General features: G+C 42.6%; 1 protein-coding gene across 1 annotated transcript in view; it reads right to left on the reverse strand.

Annotated features, from left to right (window-relative positions):
• Positions 1–14,370, reverse strand: part of ZNF804B (zinc finger protein 804B) — a 307,240-nt gene that overhangs the window by 255,689 nt on the left and 37,181 nt on the right. The window lies entirely within an intron of this gene.

The following is a 14,370-nucleotide window of genomic DNA, read 5'->3' on the forward strand; positions in this document are numbered from 1 at the left end:
TAAGAACTCTAGAGCATGGGTAGGCAAAATGGCGGCCTCCAGTTCTTGAGGGACTCCAACTCCCATTAGCCCCAGTCAGCATGGCCAATGGTCAGTGATGATGGGAGTGAGAGTCTACTATCAAAGGGATGCCACATTGTCCACCAACGGTACAGATTATTCAATAATTTACTCCAAAAACAGGGTGGGTGTGGGTGCTTATTCCCATACCAAAAGCATCACTACCTATCCAGCTCTCACTAATGTTATTTATGAGCTCTGAACAGTCTGTTTTTATGCAAGAAGGTGTTCATACTGCAGATTTGTCTACATTATTTGAAAACAACACCGTGATTTATGCTTAGCTTATAAGCAGCTAAAGCTGATTGGTAGGCCAGTCTTCAGTCACTTTAAACCAAAGTGTTTGATTCTTCTCCAAATTAGCCCCACAGGCTTCAATAGAGGTAGTCAATACAATTCATTTTAAGCATTTGAACAACTATAAGCTATGAATTGAGTCACAACATGAAGTCATCACTAAAATCATTGCAGGCATCGGACAGAATACACGACCGCCAGATTCCTTTAACGGAATACCCAAAAATTGAAGACATAGGTGATGGCCACACCTAGCCCTTCGACACCACGACACATTATTCCAATGCCTAACCTACCCACCAATACCACGAAAGTTGTGACGATTGCTACGAGGTAGGCGAAAAAACCAAAAAGCCTAATGCCAAATGGAAAAATTCCTACCAGACCCACCGGACAACCAGGGCAACCAACCTAAGGTCCATAGCAAGGCCAAGGAAAACTAAGACCCTGAGCTCAAAGGGAGTGGAGGGTGGGTGAATCGTGAGGGGACGACGAAGAGTGAGGCCGAGGAGGGGCTGGCGCCGCAGTATTAAGGCTGCTGTACACGCCCCCTCGGAGCCACCTGGTTGGGTGCCTGCCGATGGGCGTGGGCGCCAGCCAGGTGAGTGGGAGGCAGGGGGCTAACGCCCCTGCTAGAGGCGGGGCTCGGGCTCCCGCCCACAACCACTCCCCTCTCTTCAGGAGGAGAGTCTTTAACAAAGAAAAAACAAAAAAATCAGAACAAAAAGAAGCATGAAATGTTTTTTGCTAAAACATAACTACCAGGACCATTCTATGCAGCAACTTTGGATGAAGTGGATTCATTTAATTAATCTAGCACTACTGTAGGTTAATTTTTTACACAGCAAAGCAATATGAAAAATAATTAGGATCTCAACATGCTAATTTGTGATGCCCAGATGCCCAGCAACATAATTATTTACGGGGTTGTACCCATAGCAGTTTGTACTAATATCTAAGTCTGTGAACCATATGAAAAAGGGGCCTGCAAATTTCTTCGCTGATTATTGTTCTCCAGGTTCTGAAGGTCATTGTGCCTGCTGGTTCTTTGTCCACAGTCTTTTAGACACATTGCCCAGCTTTAACCGTCAGATGTGAATAATAAATAAAATCAAAAGTAACCAAAACACTCATTTCACTTACAAATCATCATATGACTTGGAAAATAGGAAGCTGTGCCTTCTGCATTATTCTGAAAGCATGAGCCATACTTCTCCTATTATATGATTATTCGAGCACACATTAATTATACAATTGCAAACATTTTTCAGCTGTGAAATGTAATTAATTGTTATGAATTGGTTCTCAAGCTGAACATGTTTGGCAGTTTTTAAACTACTAGAAATCTGTAGATGTATTTCCCTTCCACCACGCCCAATTCCTTCTTCAATGACATTCAAATACTGTATTGTATTGGAATGACAAAGTATAATTCACAGGAGACAGTCAAAATAGATGGAACAAATTTAACAGAGCCCAAAATGTTTCACACACATTAAAAGAGGAATACAGCCTGTGCGTTTTAAGTTCATTTCCTGCAAACTGAACCTCCTTTCCATTAATATGATTTTTCTGTTTATGAAATGTGTATTACAAATGTAGCAAAAATCATTTTGTTGTTGTTTAGTCGTTTAGTCGTGTCCGACTCTTCTTGACCCCATGGACCAGAGCACGCCAGGCACTCCTGTCTTCAAAATCATTTTAGAGAAGCAATTTTCAAAGGGAAAGTCATTATACTCTTTATGACACAAACAGAGAATCCTAGAAATACTGTATCACTACCCTGAGCACAGTGCCAAACTGGACTTTCAAATAAGAAGCCCGAGATCCATGTGGTTCTTGCACAACATTCCAATTGTTTGAACACAAAGCGTGAAACAAGAATATATGCAAGAGGTTCATTAAAAGTTTCACTCCTTTTTGCACCATTTTCAACTATACAGTATCTTTTTTGAGCTGGGGCATCCCAAACTGTATATAGCATTCCAACTGTGATTGTACCAGAAAAGTGTATAATGGTACTTGCATAAGAGACCTTTGGCCTGACATATTTGTTCTTTTAGATGGATGGCCTGTTGTATCCTCAAGGCTCTCTGTTTTATGGATCTCATGTGAAGGTTGCTGGAAAACATTCCCGCATTTTGGCACTTTCAACATCAGGCCAGGGTACTATGTTCAGCCAACACTTACTACATGGACACCTAATCATTTGGAGTCTTCTGACAAATACCATATATTCCTGGTGGCCAGCATCACCAGCCTTGAGGCTCTCCATGGAACTTGGAGAAACTAAATGGATCCTGGGAGATGATGCATACCTAGTGCTATTTCTTTTAGGAAAAATGGTGCTGGAACTCACCACGAACACCTCCCTAGTTCTCTTAGAATGGCAATGATGCCCACCTGAGAGGTGCCGGAATTGAGTTCCTGTGAGTTCCTGCTGGAAAAAAGCCCTCTGTATACCAATTCCAAGTAGTCAGGGTGCTTCACAAGCATTATTAAGAGAGTAAGTTACAATACTGGGTTTTGTTTTTAAACTACTATTTGATAATTCTGCTCTTTGGTTGTAATTTTTATTGCTCTACAATTACTGAATAGTTCAACTGGGATTTATTAAGTACTGCACTTAGAGGTTTCAGCCATTTGCTTGGGACAATGTGTGCCTGGGCTGTAGAAGACGGAGCGGAGGTGGCCACGGATGCTGGGGTTTGTTTTTAGGAGGCTGTAGGTATTTTTTTTATACCAATTCATATCATGGGTTATGTGATTTTTAGGTGTGGGTTTACTGAACTCATTGGCTGCTGAATTGCTGCTGATCGGACTTGGTGGTTACTACAGATAACCACTTAAGGCCTGGTTCTGAAATTGTGTCAAATGGGCCTCCTGATAAGATGGTACCTGCAGGATGCAGTTATCGGCTGGGTATATAGGGAACAAGGTGATCTTCGAGCTATCAGACTTCCTGAATCAGATAAATCTTCCACTTCTTTCCAAGTGCAGCCATTTGGCACTACAAGGGCCCTGCAGTTAGGTTATTAAACTCAACTTCATGGTGAAGAAACTAAAAGCTCTAGCCTGTACATATCTACCCACTGAACACAATGGGGCTGGTAACTGGGCATCAGGCACAATGGGATTTTCTTCTGAGTAGCCATATACAGGACTGCCCTGTAACACCCTCTTCTTCAAAAAAAGGCTGTACATCCACCAAGCCAGCATTCTGCCTTCAAACTCCCCCCCCACACACACACACACTCACACCCACACCCATCACTTTTGCCCACAATACTGTGAAAGAAAAATAATAATTTCCCAACTCCATTACAGAAAAGTACATAGAAACTGCCCTGGTCATTAGCTTGAAAACACCCTCCTGAGCTTTAAGAGAAGCACAATAATGCTGGATAGAGCACAGTACTCTAACTTGTTCCCCTAGATAACAAGCCAATTGCTAAATTACAGCACAGCAGGTCAGGGGGCACCATGAACTCTATGGATATGATGACCTTCCATATTATCTTCAAGCCACTGGAGAGGCTTGTTCTTTTATTAAAGGAAGCATGCGGCGATTTTCCCCTTTGAAAGGAGAGAATAAAGCAGCCTTGTCATTTGATCTAAGTTTTATCTGCTGACATAATAGCTTGTCCTCAGAAGCACCATCAGGAGGTTAACAAGTAATTTTAAAGTACAGCAACCAGTAGCAAGTCTGTAGTTAGTTCAGAGTTTACAAGTAATAGTAATAGTAAAGAGGAGGCATTAATTTCATGAGCTGTGGGCTGATTGGGGCTTTAATTGAGTCAGGCTACATTGTGAAATCCAAAGTTCTTTGGATTCTGCAGAGGGCAAACAGTGGCTATATGGTTGCTCATGCTCAGACAACTTCACAAAAATTAACTATAATGAGCAAGCCACATGACCCACCCATTTATCCTAGGCTACTATGCCCTGTACCTCTCCCTCACTCTTCCTGACAGACATTCCTTCTCTTGAAGTAACAGGCATACTTTCTGACTTGTTATTTCTTGGGTTTTATTATGTTTTGATTTTTTTATTTATTTAAAAAATCCTCTGTTTCAATATTGTATTGATATTTGATTTTTTTAAATGTCTGCTACCCCAAAAATCTACATTTTCGATGAAGGAAATAATAGATGTCAGTAAAGTCCTTAAAGTCCTTTAAAATCCTAAACATTTATTCAGGTTGCAAAACGCTTTGGGTACTTTTGTAATGATGTGGTAACTGAAAAGGTTAACAGAAAGCAAACTAGAGCCTAGATTTTGTACCCCAGAGGCACTGTCTAATTATATACTCTATACATTTATTTACATCAAGCCTTTGGTTGATCTGATTTACATCCTATGCCCTTTTAAAATGTGCTTTTTTGTGGGGGGTGGGGGCAGCGGCTATTGGGTTGCTTTTATTTTTATTAGGTATTTTGTGTGTTTATATCTTGATTTTATTCTGAGACCCCCAGGTATAGGGCGGTATATAAATAATAATAATAATAATAATAATAATAATAATAATAATAATAATAATAATATCAGTAACTATAATGGTTTCCTCCAAAGCATCTTAGGAAGTGTAGTTTGATAAGAGTGCCAAGAATGCCTTTATAGATTCCTGGCATCAGAAGGTAGACTGTAGGGTCATTATTCCTGGAGAGCCCACTGCCTATTCTGCTGCTGATCACAGACACTCAGTCCCAGCAGCACTGCTCTCACCATTGGAGCATTGGCAGCTGTGACTTGTGCCCACCATTTTAACTCTCTCCACGATACATTTGGGGTACTGCACTGTATTGCTGGAGGTGGGGAATCTGTGGCCCTTGAGATGTTGCTGGACTCCAGCTTCCATCACCTTCAACCACTGGGCATGCTGGAGCCAGAATCTAACATCTGAAAGGCCACAGTTGACCAAACTCTGCTTGAGATCAACACTGCTTCAAAGCCTGGGGGACATTGCAAAGGTATTAAGATAGATGGCACCAGTAGCAGTGAGGACGCCAGACCCAGTTCCAAGGGTTCTTCTAGCCAAGCAAATTACTATAAAACTACTTGACATGGCTGGTGTGAATGCACTTTACTTGTGATAGTAGGAACCCTCTTCCAGTCTTATGGAATATGTTCATTCACATAGCACTGAGAAAAAGAGAGTGACATAGCTCACCTGGAATATGCAGCAGAGGCAATGGCTGAGCCAACACCAGGTATGTTGCAAAGAAAGCAGCTCCTTCTCCTGTGCACTGCAAACTCATATAAATGTTTAGCTATAGGCAACCTTTCCAAAGGATCCATGAACACAGCTATAGACATTAAAAAGACTGTCCAAGAGTCAAGTGAGGAACAGTTCTAGACATCCCTTCTACAGCCTATGGGCACACAGTCTTCCATTTGTGCCTTAAATTCTCATCAAGAATATCTAACTTGGGAAGAACATTTGTATGTCTACTTTGTAGCCTACATTGCAGGCTATAGACTAGACTTACTATTAGAATTCTTTCCCAGCATTTTAAACAATAGTTTGTGTTTAAATTTCTTTCGCTTTTGAGTGAGTGTTCCCCAGCTCCATGACGACTATCTTTGAACTACAAAAACATTCCTTTCTTGTTTCCAAAACTCATTTCTCTTGCTCTTCCACTCACTCCATCCATATCAAAGCATATATTGCCTGAGCTTAATCCTGCTGGAGAAACACCCAGATAAAGGTGAGCACCTTCTTCCTTTGTGCTGACAGCAACAGAAACCAAGATTAGAGAGGTTAAGGAATAAAGTAAGTTAAGGTGAATAACAAGAATTTGCTAGGGCAAAGTTGAACTCAAAAGAAAAAAAATAAAATCAATCCAAAGTAAAGAGATGAATCCTATATCACCAGTCACCCATGACACCCACCTCACTTCAGGAGCCCATGAGACAGAACAGGTTGTCTGATTTAGGAACCCTACATATGTCCTTTTTATTGTGCCTTCATGATTATTTTTTGTTCATGATGCTATTGGGATGGTTATACATAATCCCACTTTCAATACAGTTCACACCTGCAAAAGTTTCCAGGCAGACATACAGCTTTGTTTCCCGTCACTGCATACCCTGAAACGTCCTGCTAAAATTCGACAACTTTCCACACCACCAATGTTTCCTGGGTGTGTGGGTGGAGTGATCACATTATGGCTGCGCTATATCACAACAGTGCCGTTCCAGATGGCTATAATGTAGTAATATTGGAGAAACACTGAAGAACAACCAATAAATCAGAATGGTATGTGGGCAGCCCAGTATAAATCCACCACTAATGCACTATTATTGCATCAATAGCATGTTGCAAGGACATGGGCTCCTTTCCTTTGGGCTCCTTTGGAAGAAAAAGTGGGATGTAAATTTAATACATACATGCATACGTTAACTGTTTTGAATTTTGTGTTTTGAATTGCAGTATTGTAACCTGACGTGGCATCAACTGGTGAAGAGTGGGCAATAATAATCTCTCCCCCTCTCCCCCCCCCAGGCCAACCAGTCTGGAATTTGACCTTTTGCTCACATCTCTCCTTGCTTCCAAATGATGACTATGTTTCTGACATTTGCTCAAATCAGATCAAATCAAACTTAATGATATTGGTGATGGTGAAGATTTAAAACACTGGGTTGGGAATGCACTGATGCAAGACTACCATGGTAACTGAGATGAAAGGAACTGTCCATTTTGCTTTTCATTTTATGCAGAAGAGATCTCTCACTCTTTAATCTAGAGTACCCGGGAGAGAATCAACAGGGGGCATTTACTTGCTACACCAGATGACATATTTATCTGAAGGTAAGTCATCTTGAGGGGACACAGGTGGCGCTGTGGGTTAAAGCCTCAGCGCCTAGGACTTGCTGATCGAAAGGTCGGCGGTTCGAATCCCTGCTGCGGGGTGCGCTCCCGCTGCTCGGTCCCAGCGCCTGCCAACCTAGCAGTTCGAAAGCACCTCCGAGTGCAAGTAGATAAATAGGGACCGCTTACCAGCGGGAAGGTAAACGGCGTTTCCGTGTGCAGCTCTGGCTCGCCAGAGCAGCGATGTCACACTGGCCATGTGACCCGGAAGTGTCTCCGGACAGCGCTGGCCCCTGGCCTCTTAAGTGAGATGGGCGCACAACCCCAGAGTCTGTCAAGACTGGCCCGTACAGGCAGGGGTACCTTTACCTTTTACCTTTAAGTCATCTTGGGTTGAAGATGTTGCTACTTTACAAAATAAACAACTAGTAAACATTTTGAGCACAAGGCAGCAAGCCAAAATAGGTATCAGGGTGTGTGCATGGAATAATGCTGCAGAAGCCATTTCTGCTCCCTTTAAGACTTATATTGGCAAGGAGTTGCAGAAAGCAGGGTTTGCCGCACAAAATGATCAGTCCCTGGTAAAGCCCAGATGAACTTCAGGGGCATGGGGTACCACCCAAAGTGCCCCATCAGAAGATCTGTAAGATGCAGCTGGATTTCATAGTTCACAAGTGTGTTGTTACAGCTGAAGGTCATGACAAACCTGTAGCAATAATGTTAGTAAAATAATACAGAGCATACATCCATCATATAAACTGACACCCATGATGTAAGAGAGAGAAGATACCAGAGACAACAAGCTTAAATCTAGCTTGATTTCAGAATAACCTCTGAATCACCAACACAACTTAAATCAATTTTATCTAACTTTTTTTTGGTAGCCAGTGCATAGAAAGCCACTCTTTGTGTTACAAAACTATTATTGTCACTCAAATAAACTAAACCATTTCTGCAGGGGGTACCTGCTTGAACAAAGATTTCAGAAAGTGATCTCTTGGGTCTCTATATAAGGAGCAGGCTAACAGATAATGAGTGGTGTCTGAAGAAAAGGTTTGTCTGCATATGGGACCTTGTCATGGCAGCCATCCAAGACTGTGGTGGGCATCACTTGGAAACACAGCTCAATAAAGGCATTTCTTAAGCAAAGTGGTGAGAGTTTGGTCAGATAACTAGTTCTAAAATTGCTGTGTTCTTAAGAGTGGATACCAAGGAGGAAACTGGGTGTTTCTAATTAGTTGCAGGTCCCATCTGGATTCTATCCAGAAGAGCCAATCCCTTAGTTGACACGTATTCAAGGTTAATGCAGAGTTTGGTTCTGGAAGACAATAATAGTCTGAAACATCTTGATGAGTTCCTTTATAGAGTTGGTTATCACCCAATTCCACATAGCACTGTGCAGGAAAATCCTCAGTTGGCACAGTAACAATTATTTTAATATACTTTAACTGCAATGTATATTGCAGTTTCCAAAACCTTAACAGAATTTGAATCAGAGCCCCAGATTTCAACGCCATAGGAAATTTGAGTAAGGACCTTGCTACGTATAGGGCAGGTACAATCAGCTGCCTTCCATTATTGTAATAGAGCTTCATTCAAAAGCAAGGATAGAGAACCTGTGACTCTGCAGATGCTGCTGGACTCCGACTCCCATCAGGCACACAAGAATGGACATAGGGCAGGGATGATGGGGGTTGGAGTCAGATTATACACATAAGGTACAGAGAGAATAGTTTATCAGACAAATGGCCAGACAACAGTCATAAAACGCAATGGACAGCAGTAAGTCGGGACACATCTATTGAGAGTCCTTATATATACAAGAGAAGAATGGTACAATTCATTCAAAACAGGAGTCACTGGTGAGGATGCACAATCCCATGTTTTATGTAATAGACACTATTTTTGTTCTTTATGCAATGGCCAATGTCTACAAGCACTGAGTGAATACTATGCTCCCAGCTATGCCAATAGAACACCAGTGGTTTAATTATGTAAATTGAATAGAATCAATAATGCTTTTCAGGTGTTCAGGTGTAGTCACTGAACACATGAAGAGGCTTCCGAGAATGCAACCTGCCAGCTAGACCCTGGCAACACAAAATGGTCATGCCACACCCCAACCAATTCACAGTTGGCATCAATCTGAAGGGGCCTATCTAGGTACAAATTACTAGGCTACATTCATGGTATGCAAACTCATGTAAGACCACTTCAGACTGGTGCTGATTTTTCACTGACTGGCAGGGAATGGTCAGAACAAACATCCACATCTAGGTGGTGATATTAGCTGAAAGCACCCTTAGAAGCTCCTTCATGAACATGGTACCAAGTCCCTGAACAGGGTTAAATCTGTTGTTGAATCAGATTTACAACTTAATATCTGCTAGTAGTTTAGGAATTTCACCCTGAAGCCTTCCTCTGAAGTCTTTTTGTTGAAGCATGAGGGCTTTGAGGTCAACAGCAGTGTCCCAAGAGACGGAAATGCTCTGTCACTGGTTTCTGAAGATTGCCATTTTTTAAGGTCAGATTTGTACCCATTTGTTATCTAGCATAAGGACCACAGAAAGGCAATGTTGGTCAATAATGGCATGCATCATGTTAGAGAATATAAAATTTAACAGATACGGGGGGAGGGAATGAATCCACTTTGAATACATGTATATTCTCTGCTAGTCTAGTCATTAAAGGTAAAGGTACCCCTGACCGTTGGTCCAGTCACAGACGACTCTGGGGTTCTGGTGCTCATCTCGCTCTATAGGCCGAGGGAGCCGGCGTTTGTCTGCAGACAGCTTCTGGGTCATGTGGCCAGCATGACTAAGCCACTTCTGGCGAACCAGAGCAACGCACGGAAACACCATTTACCTTACCACTGGAGTGGTACCTATTTATCTACTTGCATTTTGATGTGCTTTCGAACTGCTAGGTGGGCAGGAGCTGGGACCGAGCAACGGGAGCTCATCCCATCGCGGGGATTCAAACCTCCAGCCTTCTGATCGGCAAGCCCAAGGCTCTGTAGTTTAGACCACAGCCACGTCCCAAGTCTAGTCATTAATCTCAGTTATTTACAACAGCGTTCTTGGGAGGGGGTGCCCCTCCCACCGCTTGATCAAATTTATCAATATTACCCATAATGGGCCACACCCCAAACACTTTGCACCCATTCCTATGAATATTGCCCTTGTTACTGTTACTGTTGTTGTTTTTGTTCCAGTATCTGGCTAAGGGCCAGAATAATTAAATACAACAGGATATTTTCCTTGAAAACTACACCTCTAACATATACTGGTAAAGCAATATTGCAGCCTTTATCAACTTCCAGCTTATTATATTTCTTTTACTTGTAAGCTTTCATGGAGGAAATGCAACTGACATTGTTTTGCTGTGCAAGCCAAGCTCATTCATTATCTTGTTCCATATGCAACTGATTAAGTACTGGATAAGTGCTGTTGATTGTTTTCCACCAATTTCAATTAAAGCTAGGCAGAAGTTTTCTGCTGTTTCCCCCTCTTCCCTCCCCGAAACAATGGAAAGTAGCAGTGGTGGAGGAAAAGTAGAAGTGAAAAAATATTATATGTTTTTTCAGGAAGTAGAAGAATTTCCAAACATTTTCTTACTCTGAAGTGGGGGCTTACCATGATACACAATGGCGGCAGCAGTTAGATCACTGGTCTTCAGCTGGTTGCTTGGGGCCCATTAGTGGGTCATGGCCTGACTCAATGTGGGTTGCAGCAGGAGCACTATCACCACGCAAATACATGGTAAAAGATTAAGAAATAGGTTCCCAAAGGCATGTTTGGGTTAAAAGTGGGTCCTGGGTCTGAAAAGATTGAAAACACCCACATTAGAGTAGGCATTGAGCAGCAGCAACAGAGCTGCAAGTGGTGGCTCAGTGAGCTGTTACTCTCTTCAAGGCCTATCCTGTTTTGCTGGGATATGGGGATCACAGGGGAAGCTGAAGCATGAAAGAAGAGCCCTGCTAGATCTAAGTAAGAATTCACCCTAGACTGGCATCCTGTTTCTTCACAACAATGCCGAAGTATAATTGTTTAATTGTACATTGAAATGGAAAATAACTCTGTAGGTGTACTGCTAAATGCATAGCATGTAAACTTCCACTGTAGCTAAACAAAAGAGTTGCGGAGAGCCTAACAGGTTGATAATCACCTTAGATCAGGCTTTCTTAACCTTGGCCCTCCAGATGTTTTGAGACTACAATTCCCATCATCGCTTACCACTGGTCCTGCTAGCTAGGGATCATGGGAGTTGTAAGCCAAAAACATCTGGAGGGCTGAGGTTGAGGAAGCCTGCCTTAGATAATTAGATGATAACTTAGATAAGTTGCTAAATAACTTGGGATGTATCTCTGTTACTCTGTCACCAGGTGTTTAACTTTAGATCACATAGGGAATATTCAATTGCAAATCTCCATTTTGTGGGAGTTAGTCTTTGTTCTCTCTCTCTCTCAAGCACTGGAGAAGAAAGGACATGTGCTTAATCTCTCTCTAGCAGAACTCAGCATCAGGCTAATGCAGCCTGTGTGAGAGACAACAAAACAAAACAATTGGAAATAATCATTTAAAACATTAAGAACATCTAAAAACATGAGATGGGGGGAACTGTCAGGGGTTTTTTTTTCCAGCCGGAACTCAGTTCTGGCACCTCTTAGGTGGGTACCATTGCCATTATAAGAGAACAAAGGAGGCATTTATGGGGAGTTTTGGCATGTATTTTTCTAGAAAAATGGCACTGGGTGTGACCTATAATTAATTTGAGGTTGGTGAAAACATTGGGACGTGGATATACAGGACATTACAATGCCTCTGTTTGAACAAAGCTATGCCGGGATGTAGTGTCTTTCCAGAGGCACTGCAGAGAGGTTGTGGGGAGATGGGGGCCCTTTGCATCTGCAGTCAGAAGATTATTCACATTGGCAGACCTCTGCGCTCAGCCAGCTGACACAATAACCCCGGTCATAAATATGTAAGAATGAAATAACTGCCCTGCTGGATCCAATTGAAAGTCCACCTATCCTATCTCCCACAACAGCTACCTAGAATGATTCTCCCTGTATGGCCACACCCTGCTGTTGCTCCTGAGCAACTGCGATTCAAACAAGTGTGCCACTCTGTAGATAGACTATTTGAACTTTTGTAGCTACCTATTAAGTGCTTTTAGTTTAATGTTGACCACATGAGCTAGATGGGGTGCAAATCTTTTTCAAGAGTAGCACACACTCCTTGGTGCATCTTGCACAGCGCAAACCACTTCATTCTCCTGAGATTACAGAGAGTGGCTTGTAGGGTTGACCTATCGAAGCAGAAAATGCATCTTTCCAATAGACTTTATCTTCTTTTTTAAGAAAACCACAACAATGCCTATACTTATCCCGTGGAGTGTTACTGCTTTCCTGGTGCCACAGCTGATGGAAGAAAGAAGTGAGGAACAATTTCTTCCTCTGACAGAAAGCTTTCAACATCGGTAATCATAAAATGCTGTTGTCCAAAATTGTTACAACTTGGCTTTGCTGGCACTGCCTTATCCTAGCTCTGAAAACATCTATCTGCCTGGCAAGGGGGTGGGGAATTGGAAGCAAGCAATGGAAGATGATGGAGATCCTAATCTTTGTCCCTTCCCTCCCTCCCAACTGCTGTCACTCAGCCTGACTGCACCAATGTGATGAGACAGCTGTAAGCTGATGGTTTTTAGATACCGGGTGGAGGGGGTGCGGAAGAGATGGCTCCCTCAATTAATTCAGAGCTTTGGATCCTTTTAGACACCATCCAGCATCTGACAGATCTTGCTCTCAGTCATCGCTGAAGATGCTGCCACAGTAATCCTCCAAGACAAAGCACTCTTTGATTTATTCTGCAGAGATTTCTCAGCTGCTTGTTGTATCAAGCGCCAGCGCCATGGCTGCTTTAACGGGAGATGCTCAGGGTGCAAAACAAAACCTTGATTTGTATTGCTGTGTATTTTATGTTGATTCAAACCAACAAGCCGCAATATAATTGGGATGTGGCCCTCCAGATGTTGTTGGAGTCCAACCCCATCCAGCATGACCAATAACCAGGGAAGGTGGGAGTTGCAGAGCCACATGTTATATAGAGGCTAACCCAGGGCTGGCATCAGCACCCTTGGAAAACTCTCAGGGGATAGCTTGCCCGGCTGGGTCCACCAGTAGCAATGCCACCCACCACCCCCTTGTGGTGGACTTATCTGGTGGAAATGTCTGGGAAGCTGCCTTCATGTTAAATTTCCCTCAGAGCAATTAACATCATAAAAGTGGTACAAAGAAAGAATTTACATTAGTTGCTCTACCCGCTTTTGCCTCTAGTTCCAGCTATCACTAGCATGAAACCCCGAGATGGCTGCTAAGGTGGTAACATGGTCCTTGGATTGGGGGTAGAAAACCCTACTCCTGGTAGGTAAAAGTAAAGGACCCCTGGGCAGTTAAGTCCATTCAAATGTGACTATGGGGTGCGGTGCTCACCTCACTTTTCAGGCCAATATGATACTCCTGGTATAGTGCAACCTCATATCAGCTAGCCAGTGTTTCCCAAACTTGGGTCTCCAGCTGTTTTTGGACTAAAACTCCCATCATCCCTAGCTGGCAAGACCAGTGGTCAGGGATGATGGGAACTGTAGTCCGAAAACAGCTGGATTTCAAAGTTTGGGAAACCCTGAGCTAGACCCTTCCCGCATCACATTTCGGCTGGCAGGTCCTGAGAAGCACTTCCTGCAAACTCACGTGTGCATTTTGTAGTAGAAAATGACAATGACTTCAGAAAACAGGAATCCACTATCTTCTAAACAGAATATATGTGCTTTTAAAAAAATATCCATGATGCAAAGCTGTCAATCCTGACCAGAATCATCACTCACTGTAGTTTGCTGGTGTTTGTTAGTTAACATTTGGTTATTTGCATTTAGCTGATGGGATGCCTAGAGCGCCCTTCCCTGGAGAGAGTGTCATGAATCTAATTTACAGATGGCCCTTATAATTATGTTGTAACAGATACACTCTGCCATTGAGCGTTCATTACCACCTGCATACCAGAATAGAAAACAAAAGGCGTGGGAAAGGATGAGAGGTCATTTTGACCGTGGTATGCAACTCTCTGTTCCAAGGACCAATGTTCTTTCTAAACTTCTATAAGATTTTTTTGCAAAATGATGGCCTGTTGATTCCATGATAAACA

This window comes from Podarcis melisellensis (genome assembly GCF_964234715.1).
Source record: "Podarcis melisellensis genome assembly, chromosome: 12".
NCBI lineage: Eukaryota > Metazoa > Chordata > Lepidosauria > Squamata > Lacertidae > Podarcis > Podarcis melisellensis.